This window comes from Natrix helvetica, assembly GCF_964273705.1.
Source record: "Natrix helvetica genome assembly, chromosome: 7".
NCBI classification, from domain to species: domain Eukaryota; kingdom Metazoa; phylum Chordata; class Lepidosauria; order Squamata; family Natricidae; genus Natrix; species Natrix helvetica.
In genome coordinates, this window is record NC_138558.1 from 77,495,565 (window position 1) to 77,518,580 (window position 23,016).

The 23,016-nt window shown below is 43.8% G+C and overlaps 1 protein-coding gene across 9 annotated transcripts in view; it reads left to right on the top strand.

Moving 5' to 3' along the window:
* The window catches only part of KCNIP4 (potassium voltage-gated channel interacting protein 4), a 234,428-nt gene that overhangs the window by 163,044 nt on the left and 48,368 nt on the right, over positions 1-23,016 (top strand). The window contains exon 1 of one of the 9 annotated variants that reach the window (XM_081959034.1): positions 5,082-5,087. The exons of 5 other annotated variants lie outside the window; for them this stretch is intronic. The gene's annotated coding sequence lies outside the window, so the exon portion shown is untranslated. Of the gene's footprint in view, positions 1-5,081; positions 5,088-5,391; positions 5,491-5,805; positions 5,888-23,016 lie in introns of those variants that run through there. 3 more of the 9 variants (XM_081959037.1, XM_081959035.1, XM_081959040.1) reach the window with 3 other exon arrangements.

Sequence of the window (23,016 nt, forward strand, 5' to 3'; positions counted from 1 at the left end):
TGCCCGGGTCGGAAGCCGGACTGGCGCGGGTCTAGATAATCATTTTCCTCCAGGTGACGTGGGAACTGCTGTGCTACCACACTCTCTACAACCTTCGCTAAAAAAGGAAGGTTGGAGACTGGACGATAATTGACTAGGTCCGTTGGGTCCAGGGAAGGCTTCTTGAGCAGGGGCCTCACCACCACCTCTTTCAAGGCGGCCGGTAGAGAACCCTCACCCAGCGAAGCGTTCACCAGGCCCAGGAGCCAGTCGCGCGTAACCTCCCAGGATGCCAGTACAAGCCAGGAGGGACACGGGTCCAATAAACATGTGGTAGGTCGCAGACGTCCACGCAACCTGTCCAAATCCTCGATGGCAACCGAGTCGAACTCCTCCCAAAGCGGTCCCTCAAGACTCGCAACGGGCGTCTCTACTGAATCACTGAAAGGGGTCCATCCCATCCGGATTTGAGCGACTTTATCCTGTAGATAATTCCCAAACTCCTCTGCTCTGCCCTGTAATGGGGCTTCCCGTGGTCTCTCAAACAAGAGGGAACGGGTCACCCGAAACAGGGCAGCAGGGCGGTTATCTGCAGACGCAATAAGAGCGGCACAATGTTGACGTTTGGCCGCTCTTAATGCCACAAGGTACGTCTTCAAATATGCTCGTACCTGTGCTCGGTCAAATTCGGAACGGGAGGATCTCCAACGACTCTCTAGGCGTCTCTTGTGGCGTTTCATCACCCTTAGCTCCTCGGTAAACCAAGGTGCCAGGGTGGTTCGTCGCCGCAAGAGAGGCCGCAAAGGCGCCACCCGGTCTAGGGCCCCGGTAGTCGCACTATTCCATGCGTCTACCAGGTCCTCCACTCGGGGGCGGGTCAGGTCCACAGTAGGTGGCCCAAGTTCCGTCTGGAACCTATCCGGTTCCATCAGGCGCTTGGGGCGGAACCATCTAATACCTTCCAGTTCCGCCTCCTCGCGGCGGGGGGTGGCACCAGGGAAGTCCAGCCGGAGAAGTGAGTGATCCGACCATGACAGGGGAATAGTGTCTAGATCCCCTATTCCCAGATCACTCGTCCACTGGCCAGAGACAAAAACAAGGTCCAGGGTGTGGCCTCCCTCGTGAGTAGGGCCCTGAATTAACTGGGTCAGGTCCATGGCTGTCATGGAAGCCATGAACTCCCGAACCCCCTCAGACGCTTCTCCCATCGACGGCAGATTAAAATCCCCCATCACTAAAAGTTTGGGGGTCTCAACCGCCACCGATGAGATCAGCTCAAGGAGTTCGGGCAGGGCCGCTGAAGTATAGCGAGGAGCCAGGTATACTATCAGCAGGCCCAACTGCCTCCCTGGGCCCCATCTCACGACGAGGGACTCACACCCGGATGTCTGCGGCACAGTGAACTCTCTCGGCTCTATGGTTCAGTGAATAATTGCTGCTACCTTTGAGGCGCCAATATGCTTAATGAAAAATAAACCCGGTTAGCATTAGTTGTTCCCTTGGAAGTTACGTCTGTTCATTTTTTTTCTCCCTTGAAATGCCTGTCTGTCTGATGATAAATAGCATGTCAGTTTAGTTTCTGTAGAAGGAGAAATGGCAGGCAGCTTGGATAAATAGGTCTGAGTCACTTCTGCAGCAGGCATCCAGGACTTAAACTACGCGCAGCCAACATCTTAGGTTGAAAAGTATACAAAACTGTTTCTTCTTGATGTCCTCGTGCTGGAAAAAGCTCTTTTGAAGAGCAGAAGACAAGGGCCCCGTCACATTAGGAGAAAGGTGGATTAAACCAGCTAGGAGGGCAGAGAGAGTCTTCCCCTGGTCTCCAGTTTTTGCTTATTTTATCTTTTTCTAGCCAGATCAATGATCCCTGACATTTAATATCAATTGTTTTTGCAGTAATTGTTCATATTGTCCAGGCATTACCATTTGCAGAGGTTTGTTCCCGGTGTGTGTGTGTGTGTGTGTGTGTGTGCGTGCGCGCTTGGCCATTGTGGGTCCTTTTAAGGTCAAAGCCACAACTTGAGGTAGAACAAGGCAAACTGTTCTGACCTGGGCTTCCCAAAAGCACGAAGCCAATTCCTCGTCCCCATAAAACCCCTTTTATTTCGGTTAAAGGGAATTCCTCCTCTCCAGCAAAGTCCCAGCCAACCGTCTTTCAAGAGATTCCACAACCACAGACCTTATCAGGCTTGGAGAGCTGCCAGGCGGATATCTTCAAAACACCAAGCTGTAGCAGCAATTACTTGGCAAGAAGTCAGGGATGGATCTTCACCCTAACAAATTGAACCAATTGTCTCCTGCAAACTCCACTCCCCTTTCGCTCCTCTTTATTGCCTATGGAGGGGCCATTCACCGTCCACCTGTGCCTTTACTCCCGAGTCGACCCTTGTTCCTTAGCTGTTCCCTTCTCCTGGCAGCTCTGCTCATGCGCACACTGGGAACAGGCTCCAGCTGTTCCTCTGCCTCACTGATGTCTGACTCCGAAGGCAGCTGATAACTGTCAGACAGCCCTGGCCCCCTCTCTGCCTCCGACACAGAGCCCTCCTCAGAGCCTTCCCCAGACTCCAGGACTGGCCCATATCATCCTCCCCTGCAACTTCCTCATGGTCCGAATCTTTTGCCAGCTCTGCTGACCTCTGGTGGGCCACAACACAAACATTGTGCAGTTAAACGAACGGCCGTTGCTAATTCTTGTTAGTTCTGGCGTCTGAGATGTAGAAGGCGAGCAAAGCCAAAATGGGAAAGTTCACACAGTGTACGGATCAAGAGTGAGAGGGGCATCAAGCAAAATAAATAAACAAATAAACACAAACAAACAAACAAATACGGCTTCAGGGGTGTCTTCAGGGTGTGGTCTGAAATACACATTTTAAAAAACAGGTGAGATTGATCACACTGTTCTGGTCGCCATCTTGACTTCGCCCGTATCCTGAGGACGTACCAGGATCTAAGTAGCAAGGTGTGATGTAGAAACATTGGAGGGAGGAGGATGTGTGTAGGGGAGACAGCTTTTCCACCTAAGCCTCACTCATGGCGTAGGCACACAGCTGCGTAGAAAAACCAGCCCAGGGACCGCAGTGGAATTCTAATTTGCAAATAGGTCTATGAATGCAACACTTCAGCTTTAAAACCTTTGACTTACCACGCAAGAAAAAGCAAATAACAATCTTCGATCAATCGGACTAGAACCAGAAGGGACCTTGGAGGTCTTCTAGTCCATCCCTCATGGTCAATCAGGAGACCTTATACCAGTCTCTTCTGAAAGACATCCAGCGTTGGAGCATTCACAACTTCTGGAGGCAACTTCTGTTCCACTGATTAATTGTTCTTAATTTCTCCTCACTTCCAGGTTGCTTCTCCCCTTGATTAGTTTCCACCCATTGCGTCTTCTCCTGCCTTCTGGTGCTTTGGAAAATAAGTTGACCCCCTCCTCTTTGGGGCCACCCCCTCAAATACTAGTAGACTGCTATCATGTTACTCCTAGTCCTTCTTTAGAAGCCAACTAGAAGTCCCCCTTCTATGGTGAGAAGCAATTTGAAAGGACTAAGGGGCTTCTAACCACAAGAGCAATCTCAGTGTGAACATACTGTTGCTTTCAAATCAAAATTTGTGTTTAGAATATTCATTTGTAATGTTATTCATTTCCAAGATGGGAAGCTGCTCGTGATCCCTTCTTGAAAAACTTCGTTTGAGAGGCAGACAAAAGCCAAACACCGCCAAGCTCTTATTTCACAGAAACTTTGAAACAATTACTCTGGAATTAAATGAAAGCTGGGGTTTTTAATTTATCCTTCAAGCTTGAGTAACAGTGGCAGAGTAAAGCCAGGATGATTGAGTCCCCGAGAGGCAAACGATTCTTTTGTGTTTATCGCAATCGTTGTCTTTCCAAATCCTTTCTTTTGCAACAAGAGCAATTTCAGGCCCTGCTTTCCCAGGGTGCAAAGATTCCCTCTGCCAACACATCTGTCCCCGATTTTGTTCTTATTTAAAGTGGTTGCATCCTCTCCTTTAAATATTGGGCCAGAATGAGGGACTCAAGGTGTCAAGGCCTGCAGCCATCTTTTCTTTTGGGTCTTTGTCCTGCCACGCTTTCTATTATTCTACTATGCATTTTCTATGGTGGGAAAATGAGAGGGGGGGGGATTGTACGGAGTTAGATGATATGTAGCCATAACAACATTCTTTCTAGGGAGCCAAGGTCATCCTTTGCCTTTGCACCTCTGCACCTGACCGTAATTAGATGGGTGGAACTGCCAGCGTGGCAGTGGGAGATTGGACCGTGGGATGGACTTTGTGGGTGGGGGAGGAAAGATCTTGGACTTTCAACTGGGTGGGGAAAACCGGGAAGCTTTCAGATTTGGGTTTTCCCAGATGTGCCAACATGGCTCTCTTCATCAATTGGAACTTTGCCTTGGACTCTGATTGACTTTTGGATGCTTTTTGGAATCTTGACATTAACCTGAATGTCACAGAAATATTTGTTCCCACCTATGGAGCCATGCATTTTTTTTCAGTGAGACAGAAAGATAATTTACCGTAATTACAATTTATTCAGAATATTCAGAATAAGACACTGAGCTTGTCAATCAGAAAGGTCGGCAGTTCAGCGGTTCAAATCCCTAGTATAGGTCTCCTGCGTGAGCAGGGGGTCGGACTAGATGACCTCCAAGGTCCCTTCCAACTCTGTTACTGTTACTTGAACCTTTGTCCTAAGAATTCCTGTATTCCCTCGTTGAAGTTATTTCATCATTCCTCTACAGTTTTGAACCGGGGATGTTACTGGACTTATTAATAAAATTTTCAGCACCCTTTCTTTGAATCTATCACTTTTTTTAAAAAAAAAAACCTCCTATAATGGATTGTAGACCAAATCTGCTTTCTCAAGTGTCTCTTTCGGCAAAGAAAAGGCAGCAGGCAGAAGACCAATTTTGTGATACCATAAGAGGATTAAGAATTCGGTAACGAAGGAGAAATCCTGGCCACATTTTAACTGACTCTGCAAAATAGGACAAAAACTAAAAAATTTAAAATTCTTACCCACAGACAAGAGAAAGAAGAGCTGGTGGATTACATGAAGGGACTATGATGCCAGGCTTTGTCCCTCGGCTGTAAGCCATACAATCACCTACACATTGCATACCTGTAATATTTATTTATGTACTTAGCACCTTTATTTTTAATTTATTATTCAAATATTATACAAATAATATTCTGGGACTCTCACAATTGGAGGGAGATTCCATCAGTGCATGAGAAAATATTGTTTATGGGTTCCTGACCCATGATTGAACTGACATTGTTAGTTTAGGTTCAGTGATGATTAAACCTTTTTATTTTCCTGTCACACCACTTAGCCAACATGTTTTGACAGCCAAAGAAAGAGAATAATAAGCCGTTCCGTTCAGGGATCTCGGACGTTTTTTAAAATCGCATTTTATTTACCTTCTGTTGCTTTGGTTGAAGCTGACAAATGTACAGTGATCGCATCTGTTTGTCTGGAAAATATTGAAGGTAATTAATTATTTTGGCCTTTGAAAAAGTTGTCCCTTCTATCTGGCGCTTCCTTCCTGGCTTCTTCCCCCCATAATTGCGTGTGTAGGAGGTGTTTGCATACATTGAGTAATGTTGCTAATTAAGGGAGCAGTGGAAGAAAATGGTAGAAATAGATAGTTGAGTTCAGACATACACAGGCCAGTAGATGTTGATTTGCCAATTTTTTAGACATATTGGGCAAAAATCGCTCCTGAATCATAACTATATTTTGGAAAAAAGGCAAACTGAAGGGACGTTTGCATGGGGACCATAAGCTCTTCCTACGTCTGCCTCCTGCAAACTGGACTGAAGGTTTTGACCCTGGTGAGAAGGTCCATCCAGGGTCCTGAGTCCTGGTCTTGTATTGAGAACTGGGGTGAGTTTGAAGCAGTCCCAAAGGTCCTTTTTTTCTTTCAAGAGGCAACTGGACTTTCTGGTTTTTCTTTGAAGATACTACAAAGGAACTTCTCCATCCAAGAAGCTTCTTCAGCTCCAAATGGATGGCGGGGAACGGAGGTTGAAGAAGCTCCTTGGGCGGGAAGGGAAACGTCTTTAAAAGAAAAACCAGAAAGTCCAGTTGCCTCTTGAAAAAAACACCTTTGGGTACAACCGGATGACCGAGAATCTCCGTAGACATTTAACGACACCGTGTTGGTTTCTTAGCCTGGTCTACCTTAATAGTTCGCATTTGTCTTTTCCCAACATGTAAGGTGAAGAGCTTTGGAGCTCATTGGTGGAAAAAGAAAGAAATGCTCACTAACAGACTTTAATTTTAAGAGATTAACAGAGTGGGAAGGGACCTCAGAGGTCATCTAGTCCAACCCCCCTCAGCCCAAGCAGGAGACCTTTCACCGTTTCTGACAGAGGGCAGTCCGCTCTCTTCTTGAAAGCTTCCAGGGTTGAAGCTCCCACAACTTCCGAAGGCAACTTCTTCTGCTCCATGGGTTGATTCTTTTCACTATCAGAACATCCCTCCTTCTTTCCAGATAGGAAGACACTCTGTATTCATCTCACTTAGCAGATGTTTCACTGAACGACGGAGACGTTGGCCTCAATTCAGTGGGGGGGGGTCGCTCTTACTGTCACTTCTGGTATGCTGATCACGCGTGTTCTGTTCGTGCATGCACATGGCTTGTGCTGTGTGTGCATGCGCAATCCAATGCCTCTGTGACAACCAGCTGATTGTCGGGGCTCGCACAGGCCCTGCACGCTATGCGCGCGCGTGCAATTTGCCGTTTGCCATAAAAGCTGGTATAGCGAGCATGGGCCAAAAGAGCCACCCTACCAGTGCGCTCTCAGCTGCTCCGGGCCACTACCGGTACCAGCAACAATCCACCTCTGGCTCAATTGTGGTTGTAAGTTGAAGATTATCTGTAGTCACCGTGCACTTTTTTCCCCCAAACGTGTAAACACCGTGGGTGCGAGACACATTTTTGCTCTGGAGCGACACTGTTGAATCCAACAGCCGCAGTCAAGATCCTGTTTGCGTGTTTGGGAGCAACCCTTGGTAGTCATGGAGCTAAGAAGAGGACAAGAATTGCAAGGCGTCTGCTTAATTAAAAAGAAAAAGAACAAGCCCTCAAAGCAAAACCTGACATGTCCTGTTCATATTGTTACACACACACACACACACACACACACACACACTCTCTCGTTTTATTTGTGCGGTGCTCAATTAGAATGCCAGCCATCTGGTAGAGATTGGGGAAGCTCAACAACACACAGCCTTATCGCCAAGTGGTTATGAACCATATTAGTGAGCCTCTCGCACAAAGGAGCTGTGATGGATGATAACAGGCCTGTTTGGAGAAAATTAGATTTTTGTGGCGGTAGGAAAACATGAAGCCGGAAAGAAGAAGACGTCCGAATTGATACCAACTATTATTCCCTCTCGTCAGGCCAGCCCTTATTTTCCTCTGCACGGGTAAAGGATATGATTTTGATATAAGAATATGCATATCATCCTCCAGAGACGCTCGAATGATATTATGTAATTGAAATAGAAAGCAACAGGAGCCTGGCGTCTCTCTTTCCTTATCACCCCCACCCAGTAGTGAAATTCATTTTTTTTACTACCGGTTCAGTGGGCGTGGCTTGGTGGGCGTGGCAGGGGAAGGATACTGCAAAATCCCCGTTTCCACCCCACTCCGGGGCCAGCCAGAGGTGGTATTTGCTGGTTCTACGAACTACTCAAAATATCTGCTAAAGGTTCTCCAGAACTGGTCAGAACCTGCTGAATTTCACCCCTGCCCTAACCCCTTTTTATTTTAATTTTTGGAAGTGAAGCGGTCAAGAATTCCTCTATTTACTGCCCCGTAATTCTTTAGTGCATCTTTTGTTCCACGCTTTTTTTCCTAATGGAGAAAGAAGACAAGGAGCCAAGGGAGTGCTGGATCTTTAATTGGGTTGTCCATGCTCCTATGCAAAGCACTGGCTGAATTAGGCCCATTCTAATTCCAACATCTCGGATCCAGGAGCTTGTAACTAAGACAGAATGGAATTATCATCATCATAATTGAAAATGGCCCATCCACCTCCACTGGAGAGCAGAAGCTAAAACACCCCCTTGCCCAAACAATATGGCAGACAAATTCATGTGTGTGTATATATATATATATATATATATATGTGTGTGTGTGTGTGTGTGTGTGTGTGTGTTGTATTTGTGCTGATAAATAAATAAAGGGAGACTAGTATAGATCTATTTCAAGCTATTTAGCTCTCATCAGCTAGCCATACCCTTGCTGGGATTAGAACCTGGGCTGTATTACATAGCAAACATAGCAAAGGCAACATTAAAAATAAAAATATGGTTTTCTGCCTGGATGGTCTTCTGTAATGAGCCGAAGGACAGAAAGGGGGAGTAGTGAGCTCCCTCCCATATTTGGGCATGCCAGGGGTTGTAACACACACACACACACACACACACACATATATATATCTGTGTGTGTGTGTGTGTGTGTGTGTGTTTGTTTGTGTTACAACCCCTGGTATGCCCAATTATTGGAGGGAACTCACTACTCCCCCTTTCTGTCTATCGGCTCACCGCAGGAGATCATCAAGGCAGAAAACCATATTTTTAACGTTGCCTTTTTATATATTTTGGCATACCAGGGGTTGTAACACAAATACATACCTATTTCCCTGGCTCAGCTGATAAGGAGGAGAGCCTGTGGCTTAGTGGTTAATACATCTGCCTAATATGTAATATAGCCCAGGTTCGAATCCCAGTAAGGGTATGGCTAGCTGATGAGAGCTAAATAGCTTGAAATCAATCTATACTAGTCTCCCTTTATTTATTTATCAGCCCAAATGCAATATATATATGTGTGTGTGTGTGTGTGTGTGTGTTTGTAGATTTTCATGGGTGTAGGTATGCTGGTCTTGTTGTATTTGGGTCTTTTCCCATGTAAGATTGAGATTGTCTTGGCAACATTTCGGCGAGGTCTCACTTGCCATCTTCAGGCTGGGTTTGGGGCTTAAAGCGTGGTCAGAGCTACCGTCTTTCTATAAATCTTGGTAGGGTGTGTGGAGTGCTGGCTTTGTTTCAGTAAGTGGATTGATTGATTGTGTAGTTGTATCATGATTGGTAGATTGGTGCTGATTGGCTGTGTGTCTGTTGTTGTTTCGTGTTGTAACAGCCTGGGTGGTGGGTGGGGCTCGTTAGTTAACTAGGGCTGGTTTCCAGATGTCTGGTAGGCAGGAGGTATTGTCACGTTTATTCATATTGTGGGGGTGTTCCCTATTTCGATAGTTTCCATAATTATTCTCTTGTTGAAGTGTTTAGTTTTGGAGATTAATTTGGTACCTTCAAAATTAATTTCATGTCCTGTAGCTTTAAGGTGCTGGAAAAGGGAGGAATTTTTTTCTTTTTTTTTTACTGCGTTCTTGTGTTCATGCATTTATTCTCCTATTAGTTTGTCCAATGTATGTGGCAGGGCAGATTTTGCATGGTATTTCATAGACTCCTTGGTTTTCTAGCTGGATTTTGTCTTTGGGGTTTCTTAAGATGTTGGCAATTTTTTGGTCAGTGTTGAAGGCTGTCTTAATATTGTGTTTGTGGAGAATTTTGCTGATTTTATCTGTGGTGCCTTTGATATAAGGGAGGAGGGCGATGCCGTTGTCCTGTTCTGTATCTTGGTTTTTTGGGGGAGTCTCCCTTTGGATTAGATTGGTGATTGTTTTTCTTTGGAATCCATTGGAGATTAATACATTTGTGAGTTTGTGTAATTCAGTTTTCAGGTGGTCTTTGTCGGCTAGGCGTTTGGTTCTGGAGATGAGGGTCTTGGCTACAGAGTTGATCTGTGCAGGGTGGTGATGGGATTGTGCATTTAAGTAGCGGTTGGTGTGTGTTTTTTTCTGGTAGATGATGTGTCCTAGGGAGCCATTGGGTTTTTTGTAGATTAGGATGTCCAGAAAGGGAAGTTGGTGGTTTGCTTCTATTTCCATGGTGAATTGTATTTTGGGGTGTAGGCTGTTGAGATGTGTGAGGAAGTTGTCCAGTTTTTCTCTCCCGTGTGGCCAAATCACGAAAGTGTCATCAACATATCTAAGCCAGAGTTTGGGTTTGTGTTCAGATTTATCTAAGGCATTGGTTTCAAAATGTTCCATGTATAAGTTTGCAATGACAGGTGAGAGGGGTGATCCCATGGGTGCTCCTTCTATCTGTATTAATCTCCAACGGATTCCATGTTCCTCCCCAACCTCCTTGCTGTCTGACTCTGCTGCCAGCTCCGCAGGCCACCAGCGGACCACAAGAGGTATCTGCAGAAAAAGAGAAGACACATTTTTTCCCCTTTTGCTTTCCTTATTATTCCTGTTTTGTGATTTGTCTGCTTAGAACATTATTGATTTGCTTGCCTGTTTTTCTTTATAGGACTTTTCTTCTTGGGTTGTTCATTTGATTTGGGTGGCTTTTGTGCTGTGCTTACATTGACTTCAGCACGGCCTCTGTTGTCTGGGGAGAATTGTAATAGTTTTGTCACTCCTCACTGCTTTCGTTTGTTCTTTCATAGATATAAGATGGTTTTGTTGCTTTTGGTACCGTTTCTTTGTCATGCTTCTTCATTTATTCCAGACACCATTATATAAATGTAGGAATAGCTTCCTATAAGCACAGCTTGGGTATAATTTTCCATACACAATTAACTGTGATGGGGCATATTTTATTAGCCTGCTTTCTCCTGTAAACAAGGTCAGTGAGAAAACGACAGAACCTGTTGGAATGCAAGGCTTTGCTAGAAGCTGAAATGTGTTTTAAAATAGTTGCCACAAAATGAACAAAGCTGTAGAAGCCGAATATAAAGCACTCCAGCTACGGAATTGAAAGGTTGGCGCAGAAAACATGACTTATTTTAAAATGTAAATTTTTGGAACTTAATCTAAAATGTTGAGAGTAAAAAAAAAAAGACAGTATAAAAAGTGGAAAAATCGTTGTATCCGGTCAACAGGAGAATGTCACAAATTGGTTTTTTAGGGGTCCCTTCGTGCTCTCTGAGCTTGGTGGTTTTCTTGCAGACGTCTCATGACCCAAAGTAGGTGACATCATCAGTGTTGGAAGGGAGCGGGGTTTGTGAGGGGAGGAGGAGGAGGAAGGAGGAGAAAGAAGAGTAGTAGTAGTATAGTAGTAGTATAGTAGTAGTAGTAGTGAGGCGTCTTTGGTGCTCTCTGAGCTTGGTGGTTTTCTTGCAGACGTCTCATGACCCAAAGTAGGTGACATCATCAGTGTTGGAAGGGAGCGGGGTTTGTGAGGGGAGGAGGAGGAGGAAGGAGGAGAAAGAAGAGTAGTAGTAGTATAGTAGTAGTATAGTAGTAGTAGTAGTGAGGCGTCTTTGGTGCTCTCTGAGCTTGGTGGTTTTCTTGCAGAGGTTTCATGACCCCCATTCCTTACTGCCTACTTGACGTTGCCTAATTGGGTAATGAAACCTCTGCAAGAAAACAAGCAAACTCAGAGAGCACCAGGTATCCCACAGTCTTCCTCTTCCTCCTCTTCCTCTCTGCAAATCCCACCCCCTTCTTGCACTGATGATGTTACCTAGTTTGGGTCATGAAACGCCTGCAAGACAACAGTAGAGTAAGTAGAGATTCTACTTTGTAAGTAGAGACTGGACAGCCATTTGTCTGAAATGATATAGGCTTTCTCACTTGAGCAGGGGTTGGACTAGAAGACCTCTAAGGTCCCTTCCAACTCTGCTGCTCCGTTATTCTAACAATGTTCTGCCTTAATTTGACATTAAATAGAAACATTTGCAGCCATGTCAGATCTAAGTGCGTGAGAATTAAAGGACGGGGACATTTGATCAGTCTGATTGCTGATGATATGTTGATTTTTGTTTGGAAACCATTCAGGAATATATACTATTTAAATGAGATAGGAAGAGCTGAAAGGAATATAAACAAATGTGCAATTATACTAATCAATGTTGACAGTTCTGTGTGCATCTTCAGATCAAGAGTGGTAGTTTTAAATATTTAGGATTATCCACCACAAAGGTTCCAGCATTGAATGAAATATATACACCAACCACACACAGATACTCAGAACCAGAGACATATTCAAAAGTGTGTGTGTGTGTGTGCTTGTGCATGCACAAATATCTGTGCCTCATCTATCTCCTGATCAGGAAGGGGGCTATAAGACAGTGGTAGGAGTCAACATTTTTACTACCAGTTCTGTGGGTGGGGCGTGGCATGGATGGGTGGGCGTGGCTTGGTGGGCGTGGCAGGGGAAGGATACTGCAAAATCCTCCATTCCCTCCCAATCAGCTGGGACTCGGGAGGCGGAGAATAGATGGGGGCGGGGCAAATCAGAGGCGGTATTTGCTGGTTCTCCGAACTACTCAAAATTTCCACCACCAGTTCTCCAGAACTGGTGAGAACCAGCTGAATAGCCCCCCCTCCCCCGGGCTAAGCGAGGAAAAGTGTTCCATATTAATAGAGAAGCAAAAAGGTAATTAGGAAGCTTATGATAATTATTTATTTTTTTATTTTGGTTATTCAGTAGGAAGCCCTTGACGTACAGCAGTTTATTTAGTCTTCATTCAAAGTTACAACAGCACTGAAAATAAAATGACTTATGACCGTTTAACACACCTATGACTGTTGCAGCAACCCCGTGATCATGTGATTTACATTTGGATGCTTGACAATTGACTCATATTTATGACGGTCGCAGTGTCCCGCGGTCACATGATCTCCTTTTACGACCGTCTGACAAAAAAAACGAGGTTCATTTAACGACAGGGTTACTAATTTAACAACTGCAGTGATTCACTTAACATCAGTAGCATGAAAAGTCAAAAAATGGGGCAAACCTCACGTAACAAAGGTTTCACTTAGCGACATAAATTTTGGTCGTAAGTCCTTTTCGTAAGTTCACTATCATGCTAAGTTGCATTTTAGTGTAAAACTGCTGTGGGGAAATGGTTCTTCTTTGTTTGTAGTAGCTTCTAACATCTATCAAAATCTATGTCTGTAAAAGCGAAATACCACTCACATATCATCATGATATCTCCAAAAACGTAAAGCCTACGAACTTGAAATTTGGCACATATGTTCCTCTTAGCTTCTAGGTGGTCGCTTAGAAAGGATTTTTCAAAATGACCATGAGAGCATTAGTATTTCTTATGTTATTATTAACATACTCTGATGCTAAGAAGTTAGACATTCTACTCCCTCTCCCCATCTGAAAAAAACTCTGTTCCAACTGCCACTTGGATGTGGGCATGGCTAGCGCATGACTCATCAGGCCTGCAGGCCAGGATGAGGGTCAATGGGGCCAGCTTGAGGGAGAGAAGGGGAGAGGAGAGGCGGATCGTAACTACTCATTAATGTTCAAGCTTTAACTATCAATTTATCAAGCCCGATCCCATAGTTCTGTAGCAAAGCACGCGTAGCTAACTGACTAGTAGCTAATATCCAACAATTTCTGAACAGGGATCAAAATTCATTTAAAGAAAGACACTTCTGCCTCAGTTCTTTGCAAAGCTTGATGTATATTTCTGTGAGTTAGAAGAGTGATTTCAAAGCTGTGAAAACAACAGAGGGACTATATCCATTGTTAACTGCTACTATAAAACAGGGGACATTGTATGGAATAAAAAGAGCAAAGTAACAATACGGAACTAAGTCACGCTTTTCATACCAAGTCCACTTTGTGGTTTCCCTTTCTTCTCTTGGAAAGTCAACCGTTTCATTATCATAATGTTCCCTTTGAATTTTTGAAACTATAGCTTTGAAAACCCAATAAGGGAATTATTGTAATGATAGATGAGTTTTCTATGTGGATAGGTTAGCTAGCCAGGCAGGCAGATAAATAGATATTATGGAAAGTTTTAAAGGGAACATAAAATAAACGCGAACTAATACAACATAAATAGAACAAAGAAAGAAAAAAGGGGCAGAAAGAATAGAAAAAATAGAAAAAAGCTTCCAATTTCTTTTGCAGCAAATAAAAATTTGATTCCAAAGTTACTTCTTACTCTGTGATTACAAAAATACCCTCATTTTTCTATTATCCATTTCCCCCCCTAATCATTCAAAACAGAACTCGTAACTGCACTTTTCTCTAATTCATGCAGAAACTTGATAAGTGCTTGCCAATCAGCTATAAATCTCGAGGCCACCTTTTCTCTAATCAAAGAAGTTAATTTAGCCATCTCTGCTAATTCCACCAATTATTTTTTTTCCATTTTGGAAAACATACTCGTACTGCAAAACATTTCAGTAGCAAATCTTCCAGGAGTAACAGAAGAGTGATGTATTTATGACCGGGGCAAACTATAAGGTGAACTTCTGATATTAGTCTTGCCATTCAGCACAAAAAGACGTCAGGCTGACATTTGAAATCATTGGTCCTTGCATTACTTTGGCCCTAAATCAAATAGGGCTCTCAATGCTTTAGGAATGTCTAATCTTCACAAAATACATTATTGCACCTCAGTTTGGTTCTGTGTCCATTTTGCTTAAATTGTTTCCTAAACAGTTAGCGGGAAATAGACTCGTCAGGAAGGTACGAATGTAATACAATACAATACAATAGTAGAGTTGGAAGGGACCTTGGAGGCCTTCTAGTCCAACCCCCTGCCTAGGCAGGAAACCCTATACCGTTCCAGACAGATGGCTATCCAACATGTAGGTTTTGTTGAGGTTGGATTTCTTGAGTGCATCAAGCGAAGTGGTTTCTTATACTCGGCCTTTTAGAATAGCTAGCAAAGTCAAACATACCTTCCTGGGTGTCACCATTAACCACCGTGAGTCTTTGACTAAATACTCTATGTGTACTTAATTGCAGTAGCAAAGGTTGCTGTTTTCTCTGTGCTTAAATGACAATCCAGCCTGGTTGTGCTCCAGAATATATTGATTTTAAGTGTCATCCTTACCCAGGCAAATAGGTCTCTACATTTCCTCTGTCTGCAGCTGGCCTTCTGGGCTTTTCCCTAAGGAGATACTAATCTTGTTTGTACTTTTTTAATAGCAACGTCGAAGGGCTGGGATGTATTCGATGCGTAGCACAATCATGAGCTCGCACAGAGAGGGACTTCTCCAGGTGCCGTCCACTAGACAATGCCATGGGGCGGCGCCTAGGAGCAGAGCCTTCTCTGTGGCGGGCCCAGCCCTGTGGAATGACCTCCCCCCGGATATTAGGACCACTACTGACCTCCGCTCCTTCCGTGTTAAGCTCAAGACCCACCTTTTTCAAATATCTGGCCTGGCTCAACCATGACTTCGTTACGCTCCTGAGGGGTTTTTAACTTAGCAATTTTATTTAAGGGGATTTTAAACTGTGTTTTAATTGTGTTTTTAGCTGTGTTTATTGTCTTTCACTTACAAGTCTACTCTCCTCCACGCACAAATGAAATTGTCCTTTTTTCGTATGTATGTGTGTCCTATGTATATTTTATCCTTCTGATTGTACGCCGCCCCGAGTCCTTCGGGAGAGGGTTGCGGCTAATCAAATAAAATTTATTATTATTATTATTATTATGAGCAACAAGCATTGTTCGCAACGAGAGAAAATGCTGGAAGCCATTCCTCTCATCCCTCCAGTTCAGGTTTCCTCTGCAATCATCCTTCTTCTAGTCCCTGAATAGGTTTCCCATTCTAGGCATGTATTCCAATGAATTCTTCTTGTTTATTTATTACAGCATTTACCCAATTCCGTCACTCTCCATTCTGGGCGGCATGCAATATTAAAATAAAACAGCCTGGGACCGTATAAAAGCAGAGAGAAACAAGTCCGCCTGTAAAGAGATCCACCGTTCCACAAGGAAACTGCCCCGTGGTCTGTCCCGGTGATGGTGAACCTTTTGGGCACCAAGTGCCGAAAAGGTTGCGCGGAAACAAGGCAAACGCACGTGTGCGCTCGTTGGCGCCACACTCCGGAAAAACTGAACTTCCAGGTCGTAGCACACACGCACGCCTGAAAATCAGCTGGCCGGCGTGCAGGCGCACACTGGTTTTCGGCACTGCCGTGTGCGTGAAGGAGAGCTGATTGTGATGCCTGCGTGCATGCCAGAAACCTGGAAGACCAACAGGAAAGGGTGGGTGTGCCGGGCGACATGGCTTCATGTGCCACTTTTGGCACATGTGCCAGAGGTTCACCATCACGGGTCTACCCCAAGGCCTGGGGGAACATCCAGATGTTAAGGGCTCTTTTAAACCTGGCTGGGTGGAGAGGCATAGAAGTCACGGAGAGAAGAGAAGCTTCCTTGGTTCCATCAGGCTCCACCGTTTCATGGATGGGAGCTGAACGTGGTGATGCAAATCGGTGGAGTAGGGGAAACACACTAGGCCCCATGAAAGGACTGTGGGAAGAAATATCCATCTGGTTCGGTTCTGGGAGAAAGAGACTGGAAACACGGAGGCTGATTGGAAAGATGGTTTATTGATGAAGCAGAACGATGTGGGTTTGTGGTGCTGGGCTTCATCAATAAACCATCTTTCCAAAAATGGATATGAGAGTGGATGGTTTTTATACCTTCTCTTGGGCTTTGCACTTGAGCTTCCTGTTCCTGTGCAAGAACATGTATTCTATTGGCTGTTGTCAGACTCCCACGGGCCCATGTAGGGGTTATGTAAGGGTCATAACTGGCTCTATAGGGAGTGGTGCGGTGGCTGTGAGTTCAATCCTAGGTACAGGCAGATATTCCTCTGTCTGGGCACAATGAGACTATATCTGCTGAACAAAACTCCACCCTAGCAATAGGAAAGGCATCCGGCCAGTAAACACTCCCCATTCCGTTCCATTCAATTGCCCAGACTCCACCCTGCAAGGGATTATGGGGTCATTAGAGGAAGAGGATGAAAGATGGTTCTATAGGTAAAGGAGGAAATGCAAATCCCAGGTGTTTGTGTGAGCTACCTTTGGTTGAAGTTTGGGCTGCTCTGGGTGTGATGCAATGAAAGTGCTTGTGCTCTGAAAAGGAGTTGAGCGATTCCTACTGTGGCTTTAGTGACTTCTGCCCTGGGTTGGATCTTGAGTGAGGGGGCTGCTTCTAACCCTACCAACTCTGCCTTTGCTTCAGACTTTGCTGCAGGGAGTTTCAAAATGGATTTCTGGCTGCAGTATTTGCTTTGCCTATGAATAGAGCTATCTAGATACTTGTCTTCCTCTTTCAGTAAGCTCTTTATCTCTTAAGTGCTGACATTCTGCTGTGGGCTATGAAGAAAAGTGGGGGCTGCTTTCTGCCTCTAAATAAAACATATTTCTCCCTTTGGAGAAATATAATATTCTGCCTTTCCCCCCCCCCCCCCTTCAATATTTCCCAAAATATTTCATTCTTCTAGGAAGGGCAGGCGCTGACTTTCTACAGAACTTATAAGTGATAACCAGAACCTTCTTTCTGTGATGCATCATCCATCAAGATACAACTCCTTGATCAGTTGTGTGTGACAGCGGAACCTAAACGCAATTTTGGTCCGATTTATGGAAGTGCACAAACGATTGAAAACAAAACGCAAGGAGAGAGATAATGTGGAGTGATTGAGGAGAAGGCAGTGATTTGTCATATGTTCTACAGACAGGTCCTTGACTTACGACCACAGTTGAACACCAAATCTCGGTTTTTAAGTGAGTTTTCCTGCTTTGTGCACTCTTTGTAAGCTACCTTGGGTCTTGTGAGAAGAGAACAACATAATCTGTAAATCTTAAGTGACTTAAACAGGCGCCATTGATTTTTTTATTACAGTTTTGGCCCAGTCTAATTTGCAAAATACTTCTTCAAGGCAGGAAAGGACCAGTGATAGGTATGTCCCTCACTTTATGTTGATTTCCACTTTGAGATCATTTAAGGCAAATTGTCGCCATTGCATTTTCATATGTTGATTGCAGTAGGTTTATGTAAAAGGGGTGCCTTCCTTGCCATCCTTATAAAGAGTAAACACCTTGGCAATTCCTCTCTGTAGGTGCAGATGCTAAAATAAAAGCCAGCTGAGGAACAGGTGGAAAGGAAAGCATAGATAAACGAATGCAAGCCAACTCAAGCAGAAGTTCTTGAATTAAGGTAATCTCAGCCTTTCCACTTCATTCTTAAATCAAGGAATGCTTAGCATTTTTTTCATGCCGAGAGTGATGATAGAGCACCCTTGTCTTAAACATATTTTTCTGTTTCCAGCAGAGAATAAATGAAAAGTAAAAACTTAGAGGGCTTTTGTGATGGAACGGTGATTTAAAATCAGGGGAGCTTTTTTTCTGTTTCATACTGTATTTAGTCTGTCTAGAGGCTTTTTACATCTATCTTCTTTGGTTTCTCTTGAAAATGATTTTGCTGAAGGTGGTTTTTTTTTTAATAGTTTTGCTTTGTTTTGTTTCAGAACAACATGATTTTGCCACCTTGGAGCAGAGAAAGCTCATTTTCAGCTCTGAAGGAGAAATAAAATAATGTTAAGAGTTACTTTGTGGGGGGGGGGTAACCTGGAAAAATATGGGATTTCCCGGCATTAACTTTCCTGAGTGTAATCTCAGGATGCTTTTAAAAAATAATTTAGGGTGAAGGTCCAGATATTCTTCCACCTGGCCGAAATCAATCAGTTATTCATTGATCTGACATCTGGCAGATTGTTGTGGCCCACCAGTGGCCAGAGGAGCGGGCAGCAGAGTCGGACAGTGAGGAGGTTGGGGAGGAACCTGGGCCAGTCCTGGAGTCTGGGGAAGGCTCTGAGGAGGGCTCTGCGTCGGAGGCAGAGAGGGGGCTGAGGCCATCTGACAGTTATCAGCTGCCTTTTGAGTCAGACATCAGTGAGGCAGAAGAACAGCTGGAGCCTGTTCCCAGTGTGTGCATGCGCAGAGCCCTTCATTGGTTCCCTTCATTGGTTCGTGACTCTCCGAGACTCCTGGCCAAGTTTTGCAGATGTCGGCCTGGCAGCTCTCCAAGCCAGAGAAGGTCTGTGACTGTAAATCCTCCCTTGAAAGACTTTGCTGGATGCGAATGAGAGGAATTCACAATCAATTAATAAAAGGGTTTTTTGTCGGGACAAGGAGTTTGTTTCATGCTCTTGGTCAGAATGCAGATATACCTTCCTTGTAGATGAGTGTCCCACTTATCTATGCTCTGATTTGCAAATTGAAACTAAATCCATGTCCACTTTACACCCAGTAGTGAATAGCCCTCATATGTCCTATTGTTGTAAAACAGGGATCTTTTTATGACCATGAGGTTCCTGGGTTCCTTCTTTATGACCAATTTTCAGACCCCCTGAAGACATTTGAAAAATATTATCATTTGTTATGGCTTCTAGAAGCATCTATTGTCCTCTTCAGATTACAAATTGACTGAGGTCTGTCTGCTGCTTTTTTTAAAAAAAAAATCCATGTTTTTTATCTGTCTTTGTTGTATTTTTAATGGCTAGTTATGGACCTTCCCTAAATTGTGACAGTTCTGGACAATCAGGAAAATTATTTCCTTGGTGGGAGGTACAGATGATTCCAAAAGTACTTCAAGGTACTTTTTGAAGTTTCTGATTATGTTGAATGGGACTTTCTGTTTCAGATCCTGTGGGAGGTCAGGCCATCTCATCCCAAGTTTAAAAAATGGGGCAGAGATCAAAGTTGATGGTCACGGCTGCGATCCTGACCCTTTTGGGATTCCCCACTATTTTTGCTTGTCCAGGAGACACGGTTAGATGATGGAATAAAGGTTTTTAATCAATAAGAAGTATAAGGTCTTTCTTGTAGCTGGTCTGTCTATATTGGCCACAGAAGGTGATGTAATTGCAGTAATTGGTGATAATTAGGGATCTGAAAAGGTTTTAAGAGAAAGACAAAGTGTTACATGAGTTTTGCTCCACATTAGGTATAAAATCTGCCTTTAGAAATTCAGTCACAGATGACTAAGTTCAATTAATGGTATCTTTTCTTTCTTTAGTTGAATCCCTGGAAGAATAAATATGAAATAGTCAGGATAAATACCTGAACAAATTTTTTAAAAATAGTTTGGGTTGACTTAGATAAATCCAGTTATAATATTGAATGCTGGCCTCTACAGATTTCAATGTGGTTTGGAAATTAGAAACTTTCCCTTTTCATATAAGAAATTATGTATTATAAATAGAAGTAATACAAGTGCATGCCATACAAGGCATATACAAAAAGAAGAGAAGGTCAAAGAACACGAGGTAGACCCAGAAGAAGATGGAGAGACAGAATCAAAGACATCCTACAACAGCATCAAGCCACAATGGTTGAGGCCGCCAGAAGTTCGGGAACCAGAACCTTTTCCTTGATACCAGAAGTGGTAAAAGAGGAGGAGGAAGGAGGAGGAGCAGGAGGAGCAGGAGAAGGAAGGAGGAGGAGGAAGATGAAGGAGGAAAAAAAAGAAGGAGATGGAGCAGGAGGAAGAGGAGGGAGGAGGAGCAGGAGGGAGAGGAGGAGGAGGAGGAAGGAGGAAGAGGAGAAAGAGCAGGAGGAAGAGGAGGAAGAGGAGGAAGAGGAGGAGGAGGAATAGAAGAAGGAGCAGGAGGAAGAGGAAGAGGAGGGAGGAGGAAGAGGAGGAAGGAGCAGATACTGTATTATATAATTATATACCGTGTTTCCCTGAAAATAAGACAGGATCTTATTTTCTTTTGACCCCAGAAATAAGCACTTGGCCTTATTTTAGGGGAGGTCTTATTTTGGGGGAAACAGTGTGTGTGTGTGTGTGTGTGTGTGTGTGTGTGTGTGTGTGTGTTCTTCCTTGCCTTGGATGGGAAGCTGCAGAGCGGATGTTCCTTTTCTAGTTTCTGCTTTCACCCAGCATAAAGAGAGAATGTATATAATCTTCTTCTGCTGTCTATCCAACAGGGCATCCTGTTTGGAAACTGGCAGCTAACGTGTGAACTGTAACTGTTTTTTTCTCAGCAGATGGAGTTCAGTCATCTGCAGTGACTTTGAAATACGGACTGATTCACAGGAGGCCAAGTGCCTCCGAAGGAACTGGGGCTGTTTCTTTTGTCTGGGTCCCTCCTCTAGACGTGATTTAGGCAGAAGCAGCCGCAATTCTAGCAGCGGCATGTAACAAAACAGGATTTACGGCAGAAAGTCTGCTCGTTTTCTTTCACAGAATAAATAAATAGAAGGAGGCAGTGAAATACACAGAGAAGGCAGAGGAGAGGAGGAAAATAAGCCACCGATGCGTCCCACGGCTTCATATTCCTGTGCCAACCACTCTGTTTAGCGTAGCCAAGATGATGAGAACACGCAGGACGTACCTGGATCCTCTCAGGTGGAAAAATAAAAAATGTAGGCAAATAAATCTTACACCGAGGGACTCTGTTCTTCACCCAAGAATATGGCAACCATATTTTCTTTGGGAAAGATAAAAGGCGCAGAGCTGAAGCGGTTCATAAGGATAAAGAAAATTTATAGTTTTATATTTATTGCTTTTCTTTACAAAGGAAAATTCAAGAGCCAAACCACACACTTTAATCAATATATCTAAAACCAACTACTCCGTTTCCATGTTTTCCACAGGACTGTGAAAGACTGTGGATTATTTTTACGATAAAAAAGGAACAAATGCATGTTTTGGACAATTAAATAACTATGAAGGGCAGCTTTTCGCTCAATAAGAAGTGACATCACTTTGGAAGCTAGCAAAGACCAGAAGTTGTTTGTCTGCTTTTTATCCTGACCTTTTCTTGCCTCGTTTATTATACAAGAAGAAAACATGTGCTCCGAATATTATCTTTTTCAGCCAATATATGGTGCAGAAGAGTCTGGGCTACTGAAGTCCTGAAGCATTTTTCAAATGCTTGAGACTCTGGGAGAGCTGAATTGAACCTCAGAGTCTCTCGGAGGAATCTTCTCAGATACATTACTTGATTATACATTTGACCAAACCTTTCCTTGGAGATGTTTCTGTGGCCCAGCTTCGTTTTTAGTCAAAACTGAGCTTCCAAATATAGCCTTTGAAGATCAAATCCAGGGTGAATCTAGCAAAGGATGGTCAACTCTGTTTTTGTCGTGCCTCCCGTCGGAGTCTGACTCTGAGATGGAAGACGAACAGTTGACAGAGAGCGGGAGAGGGGCTCCCTTGGCTGTGGAGGAAACTGGGGAAGGGGAGAGCAGGGGAGAGGCAGAACAAAGGAGAGGGCATTCAGATGAAGGCCAAGGCTCACCCCCTCCTCATCCTAGGGCACGCTGGGAAAAACGGAGAAGAGAGCAACGTCTGTTGCGTGGCTGATGAGGAAGGAAAGACCCTCAATTCCCTTCACAGGGCACACCTGGGGATGGAGCTTAAAGGAGAGGCAGTTGGGAGGAGCATTTATCGGTAACGAACACTTAGTTCACCCAGCGTAGAGTTGGGGCCTGCATTCCTCCCGACGGCTTGAAGTATTTACTTTTACTTCTGTGTGCTTATCTCTTATTTTATGCCCCAGGTCATCACAATTTTGGGGCACACCTGAAAAGCCACTGAGATATATTTATGCACATGCACATGCACATGTGCACATGCACATGCACATGCACATGTGCACATGCACATGCACATGCACATGTATATGTCTTTGTTTCTTCTGTATGTATGTTTGTCCTTATCTGTATTTTATCTGTTTTGATTGTACGCCGCCCCGAGTCCTTCGGGAGAGGGTTGCGGCTAATCAAATAAAATTATTATTATTATTATTATTATTATTATTATTATTATTATTATTATTATTATTATTATTATTATTATTATTATTATTATTATTATTATTATTATTATTATTATTATTATTATTATTATTATTATTATTATTATTTAGGATTGTAGGAAGAGAAATGCGGGGCAGTTTCAATCTGGAAATAAAATGGAGGTTGATTGGAAAGAAGTTTATTGAAGATAAGAACCAGCATGTGATTCTGGGAGAGCTGAACAATTAGCTTGATGGGTGCAAGGATTTTTCTACAGGTCTTAATTATCGGCTTCCTTGGTCCTAATCCTGTCAGTCATGTGTAATTGTGGTGGCTCAGTGGCTAAGATGCTGAGCTTGTCTATCAGAAAGATCGGCAGTTCGGCGGTTCGAATCCTTAGTGCCGCATAACAG